We start from the raw sequence: 9,364 nt of genomic DNA, 5'->3' as shown, positions 1-9,364 counted from the left end.
AACTAATCAAAAGAGATAGAGAAGGACAATTCATATCCATCAAAGAAAAAATCTATCAAGATGAAGTCTCAATTCTGAGCAGTTATGCCCCCATTACAAGGGCATCCACATTTGTTTTTGTTTTTGTTTTTATTTAAGAAATTTGTTTTATTCATTTTACATTACCAACCACAGATCCCCTTCTTATCCCTATTCCCACTCCCCCACATGCTCCTCCTCCCCTATCCCACACCCATCCCCTCCTCCATAAGGGTAAGGCTTCCCATAAGGAGTCAGCAAAGCATAGTACATTCAGTTGAGGCAAGACCAAGCCCCTCACCTCTGCATCAATGCTGAGCAAGGCATTCTACCATAGGGAATGGGCTCCAAAAAGCAAGCTCATGAACCAGTGATAGATCCTGATTCCACTGCCAGGGGTCCCTCAAACATACCAAGCTCCCAAAATTGTCTCCCAAAAGCAGAGGGCCTAGTCTGGTACCATGCAGGCTCCACAGCTGTCAGTCTAAAGTTCATGAGTTCCCATGAGCTTGGTTCAGTTGTCTGTAGATTTCCCCATCATGATCTTGACCCACATTGTTCATATAATCCATCTTCCCTCTCTTCAACTGGACTCTCAGAGCTCTGTCTGATGCATGGCTGTGGATATCTGCATCCATTTCTATCAGTTACCAAGTGAAGGTTCTATGATGACAGAGTATTCACCAATCTGATTGCAGGGGTAGACCAGTTCAGGCACCCTCTGCACTATTGCTAGTAGTCTAAGCTGGGGTCATCCTGGTGGATTCCTGGGAATTTCCCTAGCACCAAGTTTCTCCCTAACCCCATAATGTCTCCCTCTATCAAGATATCTCTTTCATTGCTCTCCCATTCCATCCCTTTCCTCAGTTTAACCATCCTGGTCACTCAAGTTCTCATCCATCATTGCCTCCTCTCTATTGTCCTTCCTTACCCCTAGTTTACTCAGAAGATCTCATCTATTTCCCCTTCCCAGGGCAATCCATATGTCCATCTTAGGGTTCTCCTTTTTTTAGGGTTCTCCTTGTTACCTAGATTCTCTGGAGCTGTGGGCTGTAGTCTAGTTATCCTTTGCTTCACATCTAATATCCACTTATGAGTGAGTACATATGATGTATGCTTTTCTGAGTCTGGGTTACCTCACTCAGGTTGATATTTTGTAGTTCCATCCATTTGCCTGCAAATTTCATTATGTCATTGTTTTTTACAGCTGAGTAATACTTCATTGTGTATATGTACCACATTTCCTTTATCCATTTTTTTGGTTGAGGGGCATCTAGGGTGTTTCCAGGTTCTGGCTATTATGAATAATGCTGATATGAGCATAGTTGAGTAAGTGTCCTTGTGGTATGATTGAACATCATTTGAGTATATGCCCAAGAGTGATATCACTTCTGTTTAGATCTGTAGTCCATTTTGTAACTGGGTTGTTTGGTATTTTGATGTCTGGTTTCTTGAGATCTTTATATATTTTAGAGATCAGTCCTCTGTCAGATGTGGGCTTGGTGAAGATCTTTTCCCATTCTGTAGGCTGTCATTTTGTCTTATTGACTATGTCCTTTGCCTTACATAAGCTTTTCAATTTCAGGAGGTCCCTTTTATTAATTGTCAGTGTCTGGGCTACTGGTTTTATATTCAGGAAGTAGTCTCCTGTACCCATGAGTTCAAGGCTACTTTGAATTTTCTCTTCTATCAGCTTTAGTGTAACTTGGTTTATGTTGAGGTCTTTGACCCACTTGGACTTGAGTTTTGTGTATGGTGATAGATATGGATCTATTTGCAATCTTCTGCATGTTGACATCCAGTTATGCCAGCACCATTTGTTGAAGATGCGCTCTTTCTTCCATTGCACAAGTTTGGCTTCTTTGTCAAAAATCAGGTGTTCATGTGGACTTACGTCAAGGTCTTTGACTTGATTCCATTGATCCACATGTCTGTTTTTATGCCAATAGCAAGCTCTTTTTATTACTATAGCTCTATAGGAGAGCTTGAAGTCAGGGATGGTGATGCCTCTGGAAGTTCCTTTATTGTAAGGACTGTTCTAGCTATCCTGTTTTTTGTTTGTTGGTTGGTTGGTTGGTTGGTTGGTTTTTCCATATGAATTTAAGTGTTGTTCTTCCAAGGTCTGTAAAGAATTGTGTTGGGATATTGATGGGCATTGCATTGAATCTGTAGATTGCTTTTGGTGAGATTGCCACTTTTACTGTGTTAATCCTACCTATCTAAGAGCATAGGAGATCTTTCCATTTTCTGATATCTTCTTCAATTTCTTTCTTCAAAGACTTAAAGTTCTTGTCATGTAGATCTTTCACTTGTTTGGTTAGAGTTACCCCAAGATATTTTATGTTATTTGTGGCTATTGTAAAAGATGATGTTTCTCTGATTTCTTTCTCAGCCCATTTATCATTTGTATATAGGATGGCTACTGATTTTTTTTTTAGTTAATCTGCCACATTACTGAAGGTGTTTATCAGCTGTAGGAATTCCCTAGGAGAATTTTTGGAGTCACTTATGTATACTATCATATCATCAGCAAATAGTGGAAGTTTGACTTTTTTCTTTCTAATTTGTGCCCACTTGATCTCATTTGTTGTCTTAGTGCTTTATCTAGAACTTCGAGTACTATATTGAACAGATATGGAGAGAGTGGACAACCTTGTCTTGTTCCTGATTTTAGTGGAATTGCTTTCAGTTCCTTTCCAATTAATTTGATGTTGTCTGTTGGCTTGCTGTATATTGCTTTTATTATGTTTAGGTATGTTCCTTGTATCCCTGACCTCTCCAAGTCCTTTATTATGAAGGGATGTTGGATTTTGTCAAAGGCTTTTTCAGCATCAAATAAGATTACCATGTGGGTTTTTTTTCTCTTTCAGTTTGTTTATATGGTGGATTTCATTGACAGATTTTCATATGTTGAACCACCTCTGCATCTCTGGGATGAAGCCTACATGATCATGGTGGATGATTTTTCTGATATGTTCTTGGATTTGGTTTGTCAGTATTTTATTGAGTATTTTTGCATCAATGTTAATGAAAGAGATTGGTCTGTAATTCTCTTTCTTCGTTGTGTCTTTGTGTGGTTTGGGTATCAAGATAACTGTAGCCTCATAAAAAGAGTTTGGCAGTGTTCTTTTTGTTTCTATTGTGTGGAGCAATTTGAGGAGTATTGGTATTAGGTCTTCTTTGAAATTCTGGTAGAATTCTACACTGAAATCATCTGACCCTAGCCTTTTTTGGTTGGGAGACTTAATTTCTGCTTCTTTCCTTAGGGATTATATGTCTATTTCAATTGTTTACCTAGTCTTGATTTAATTTTGATATGTGGTACCTATCCAGAAAGTTGTCCATTTCTTTTAGATGTTCCAGTTTTGTGGAGTACATGTTTTTGAAGTATGACCTAATGATTCTCTGGATTTACTCAATGTCTATTGTTATGTCCCCCTTTTCATTTCTGATTTTGCTAGTTTGGATAGTCTCTCTTTGTCTTTTGGCTAGTCTGAATAAGGGTTTGTCTATCTTGTTTATTTTCTCAAAGAACCAACTCTTTCATTAATTCTTGGTATTTTTCTCTTTGTTTCATTGATACTTTGCATTGTTTTCTTTGTTTCTATTTTATTGATTTCAGTCCTCAGTTTGATTATTTCCTGTCATCTACTCCTCCTGGGTGAGTTTGCTTCTTTTTGTTCTAGAGCTTTTAGGTGTGCTGTTAAGATGCTAGTGTGTGATTTCTCCAAATTCTTTATGTAGGCATTTAGTGCTATTAACTTTCCTCTTAGCACTGCTTTCATAGTGTCCCATAAGTTTGGGTATGTTGTGCATTCATTTTCAGAGAAGTCTATGAAGTCTTTAATTTCTTTCTTATTTCTTCCTTGACCCAGTGGTGATTCAGTTGAGCATTGTTCAGTTTCCATGAGTTTGTAGGCTTTCTTTAATTTGTGCTGTTTTTGAATTCCAACTTTAAGCCATAGTTATCTGATAAGATGCAGGAGGTTATTCCAATTTTTTTTTATCTTCTTAGATTTGCTTTGTGACTGAGTATGTGGTCAATTTTAAAGAAGGTTCCATGAGGTGCTGAGAAGAAGGCATATTCTTTTGTGTTTGGGTGAAATATTCTATAGATGTCTGTTAGGACCATTTAAGTCATAATATCTGTTAGTTCCCTTATTTCTCTGTTAAGTTTCTGTCTGGCAGACCTGTCTATTGGTGAGAATGGGGTGTTGAGTCTCCCACTATTGGTGTGTGGGGTCTGATGTGTGATTTAAGCTTTAGTAATATTTCTTTTGCAAATGTGGGTGATCTAATTGGATGTCAACATGTAGAAGATTACAAATAGATCCATATCTGTCCTCATGCACATAACTCAAGTTCAAGTGGATTAAAGACTTCAACATAATTTCAGTTACACTGAACCTGATAGAAGAGAAAGTAGGAAGTAACCTTGAATGCATTGGCACAGGAGGCTACTTCCTAAATGTAGCACCAGTAGCACAGACACTGAAAGTAACAATTAATAAATGGGACCTCCTGAAACTGAGAAGCTTCTGTAAGGCAAAGGACATGGTAAATAAAACAAAATGATAGCCTACAGAATGGGAAAAAGATCTTCACCAACCCTACATCTGACAGAGTGCTGATCTCCAAAATATATAAGGAACTCAAGAAACTAGACATCAAAATACCAAACAACCCAGTTACAAAATGGACTACAGATATAAACAGAGAATTCTCAACAGAAGAATCTCAAATAGCTGAAAGGCCTTCTAGGAATTGCTCAACATCCTTAGTCATCAGGGAAATGTAAATCAAAATTATTCTGAGGTATCATCTTATACCTCTCAGAATGGTTAAGATCAAAACACTGATGACATCTTATGTTGGAGAGGATGTGGAGCAAGGAGAACACTCCTCCACTGTTGGCAGGAGTGCCACTTTGGAAATCAGTATGGTGGTTTCTCAGAAAATTGGGAATCAATTTACCTCAAGACCCAGTGGTATCACTCTTGGGCATATACCCAAATGATGCTCAATCATATACAAGGACACTTACTCAACTACGCTCATAGCAGCATTATTCATAATAGCCAGAACCTGGAAACACCCTAGATGCTCCTCAACCAAAAAATGGATAAAGAAAATGTGGTACATATACACAATGGAGTACACTCAGCTGTAAAAAAAAAAAATGGAGTAAAAAAATGGAGTACACTTAGCTGTAAAAAAACGACATAATGAAATCTGCAGGCGTTGGATGGAACTAGAAAATATCATCCTGAGTGATGTAACCCAGACCCAGAAAGACAAATATGGTATGTGCTCACTCAGGCTACAATCCACATCCCCAGAGAAGCTAGGTAACTCAGAGGACCCTAAGAGGGACCCATCAATCACCCTGAGAAGGGAAAGTAGATGAGATCTCCTGGGTAAACTGGGGATGGGAGTAGTAGAGGTGGAGGGAATGGGGTGAACATTAAGGACTGAGATGGTCAAGTTGTGGGAGGGACTGAGAAGGACAACAATGAAAGAGATATCTTGATAGAGGGGACCATTATGGGGTTATGGAGAAACCTGGTTCCAGGGAAACTCCCAGGAAACCACAAGGATGACCCCAGCTAAGACTCCTAGTTATAGTGGAGAGGGTACCTGAACTGGCCTTCTCCTGTAATCAGATTGGTGAGTACCCTATTTATCATCATAGAACCTTCATCCAGTAACTGATGGAAGCAGATTCAGAGATCCACAGCCAATCATTGGGCCAAGCTCTGGGAATCCAGTTGAAGAGAAGGAGGAGGGATTGGGGGGGGGCAGTCAAGATCATGATGGGAAAATCCACCGAGACAGCTGACCTGAGCTCATGGGAGCTCATGAACTCTAGACTGACAACTAGGGAGCTTGTATGGGCCCAACCTAGGCCCTCTGCATGTGAGTGATAGTTGTGTAGCTTGGTCTGTTTGTGGGGTCCCTCGAAGTCGGACCAGGATCTGTCCCTGGTGCATGAACTGACTTTTTGGAACCTGTTCCCTATGGTAGGATGTCGCACTCAGCCTTGATGGAGTGGGGAGGAGCTTGGTCCTGCCTCAATTTGACATGCCATGCATTGTTGACTCCCATGGGAAGCCACATCCTTTCTGAGGAGTGGACAGGGAGGAGTAGAAAGAAGGTAGGGGGAGAGAATGGGAGGAGAGAAGGGAGGGGAAACTGTGGTTGGTATGTAAAATAAATTTTAAAAAATAATTTAAAAAAACTTTATGCCATCATATAAAGGTGACAAATGTTGCTCAATTGTCTTTATAGTCTCCTAAAGCATTTCTCTGTTTCATTAAAGGGCTCTGTCCCTGTCCCACCACTGGAAGCTTTTGTCTGATATTGGGTCATAGGTGCCCCAGTAGAGAGAGAAGCTCACCAAGATGCTAAGCTAGGAGCTCAGCCTTGTCGGAAAAGACTGACACCCAGCTAGCTCTCTCCAGTTACTTTATTCAAACACACACAAGGTCAATTGGGACTGGGAAAGGTTCCAATGATCAAAATCATCTTACTCTTGCTGCCCATAGGAGCAGACAACCCACACAAATCTCAGGTCCTTTTTATTATAGCATCCATAATTGAAAGTAAGAACGCTCGATCTGCCAGGATTGTCTTAGGACCCAGGTCAGTGCAGCTGCAAGCTCTCATACAGCATCAAGTACAGACTCTCCAGAGAAACAATTCTTCAAGGTTTAAACCATCTCAAAACAATTTCTCAGCTTCTAATGATTAAATATAGCAAAGGCTTTGCTGAAACATTTCTCTCAAAGCCAGACACAAAGGCTTTACTGTACATTTCACTTAAAGCCAGACATAAAGACTTTACTTACATATCAGTACAGGAAGCCTTGCCTGGTTACAGAAGATGTCCAGCTCAGGCTCTGTATCCTCCATTATTAGGAGTCTTCACTAGGGTCACCATCATAGAATCCACGGAGTTTCCACGGCCCTCGGTTTTCACATAGCTCCCTAATGCCCCAAAATTTCAGGCATCTTTCCCAGTACCCTCCCTATCTGTTCTTCCCTGCCCTGTCTGATCCCTCCTGTTCCCAAATCCACCCAGCCCTATTCCACCTGCAAAACCTATTCTATTTCCCAGGGAGATCCATGCATCCCCCTCTTGAGTCCTCCTTGTTGCTTAGTTTCTCTAGGTCTGTGTATTGTAATATGGTTATCCTTTACTTAACAGCTAGAGGTCTCAAGGTGCCCTCTCCTGGTAGACAACATTAAGTCCCTGCTGACTTGAACTGGGGGCAGGGAAGATTTTCCTGTTAGTGAGACTGACCATGCAGGTTGTTTCCATTCTATATGTAGAGCATTTATTGATGTTCCTACTGCTAGCTTGCCTCTGCTTTTCTGTTCAGTACATAAACATTAAACTTCCAACAGGGAATCAGAATGTGTTTTAAACTTTTAATAATTATCTCATTTTTAGTAGCTTAAGTGTGGATTGTTTTCATGGGCCTAGGGATTGATCTTAGGGCTTGTGCATGTGGATAGGCAAGTGCTCTATCTGTGAACTATTGCCTCAGACTGCTGTGGATGGCTTAAATGCAATTAATCTCTTTTAGGTGTATAGTTTAGTAAGTCTGAGAAAATTCTCAAGGCTCACAACTGCCACCACATCAGAATTAGAACAGCCCCCACCCCCACCTCCCAAAATGCTTTCCTCAGGTCCCTTTGCTCTTGTTCACTACTTTTAACCCTGTTTCAAAGTAAACATGGCATTACTTTAAGTTGCTATATTTGGGTTTCTCTCCAATCCAACATAAATATCTGTGATTGCTTATGTCACTTCAAATAATGTTTTCCTTTCCTTTCATTGTGAAGAGCCATCCCAGTGTGCACATGACACATTCTATCCACTTACCAAATCTATGCACAACTGTTTCACTTGCTTATTTGCTCTTCTATTTTGAGACAAGGTCTCTACATAACCCAAGTGGGCCCTGACCTCATGATCATACTGTTTGGCTTCCTGAGTGGTTGAATTATAGACATGGGTTTCTCATCCTTTGTTTGGATTTTAATAAAGCTGTATGGATATTATCACACATGACTTCATGTGATCAATGTATTCAATTATTTTTTACAACCTAGAGCAGAATTGCTAAGTCATGAACACGTGTTAAACAATTGAAGAAATTGTGAGACTAGGGATATAGCAGGGGTAGAGGGCTTCTCCCAATGTACAAGGCCATGGGTGTGATGTCCAGAACCTTAAAAAAAATGAAATAAAGCCAGGTCAGATGACATAGATTTTAAGTGCTAGCTACTCAGAGGACTGAGGCAAGGGTACACAAGTTAAGACCTTCCTGAGTTATAGCGCAAGCTCCAGGCAAGACTGGGAAATTTAATTGTGGTCTGTCTCCACATTAAAAAGTACAAAAAAAAATGGCTGGATAGTGTCAGTGGCACACACCTTTAATCTCAGTACTTGAGAGGCAGAGGCAGGTGGATCTCTGAGTTGAGGCCAGCCTGGGCTATAGAGTGAGTTACAGGACAGCCAGGGCTACACAGAGAAACCATATCTTGAAAAAAAAAGGTACAAAAGAAAATCTAATTTGACTTAGTGAGTTATTAAAGAGGGTAGAGGGAGAAGGAGGAAAAAGAGGAGGAGGAGGAGGACAACAATGAGGAAGAAGGAGGAAGGGGAAGAAAAGAAGAAAAATAATGAAGTTGGAAAGAGAATATGGTGAGAGTTTGCAGCATTTCAGGAGTGATGGGGATAGGAATGCATATGACATATTGTATTCATGTGAGAAATTACCAGAGGAAAAAATCCCAATGTTCTTGGAATACAGCTCAGTGGTAGAACACTTATCTGACATCCAATTCTCTGTCCCCTCTTTAGAAACTTTGGAGTAATTGTCTACACTGGAGCTGGTTGGGCGTCAAATTTCCACGTCCATCTCTTACCAAACACCAAGTTTTCTCATATCTACAACACTTCTGAAAAGCCTCAGCCCTGCTGTCCTCATCAGTTCAAGCTGCTGGCTAATGCAGTCCCGAGATAGATGTCTGTGGCTCAGCTCCTTGGAAGACTAAAGCAGGAGGGTTTGGTGAGCTCAGGAACTAAAGGGCTACCCATTCTATATAATACACTGCCACTCAATAATATATATGCTATATACATGTGTGAACATGTATGTATCATAACATGTGTGACTTATAAATAATAGAAGTGTGTTCATAATTTTGGAGAGCATGAAGCTCATGTTGACTATACCAGTGTATGTGCTATATGGTGAGAGCTAGCTCTCTATGTCAAAGATTGAACCAGTGTCTTCAACAGGGCAGATGGTATACATAATGGTGTTCAAGATCT

Source organism: Peromyscus eremicus, chromosome 5 (genome assembly GCF_949786415.1).
Source record: "Peromyscus eremicus chromosome 5, PerEre_H2_v1, whole genome shotgun sequence".
NCBI classification, from domain to species: domain Eukaryota; kingdom Metazoa; phylum Chordata; class Mammalia; order Rodentia; family Cricetidae; genus Peromyscus; species Peromyscus eremicus.
The sequence above is the reverse complement of the archived record's forward strand: the minus strand, read 5'-3'. Positions refer to the sequence as shown.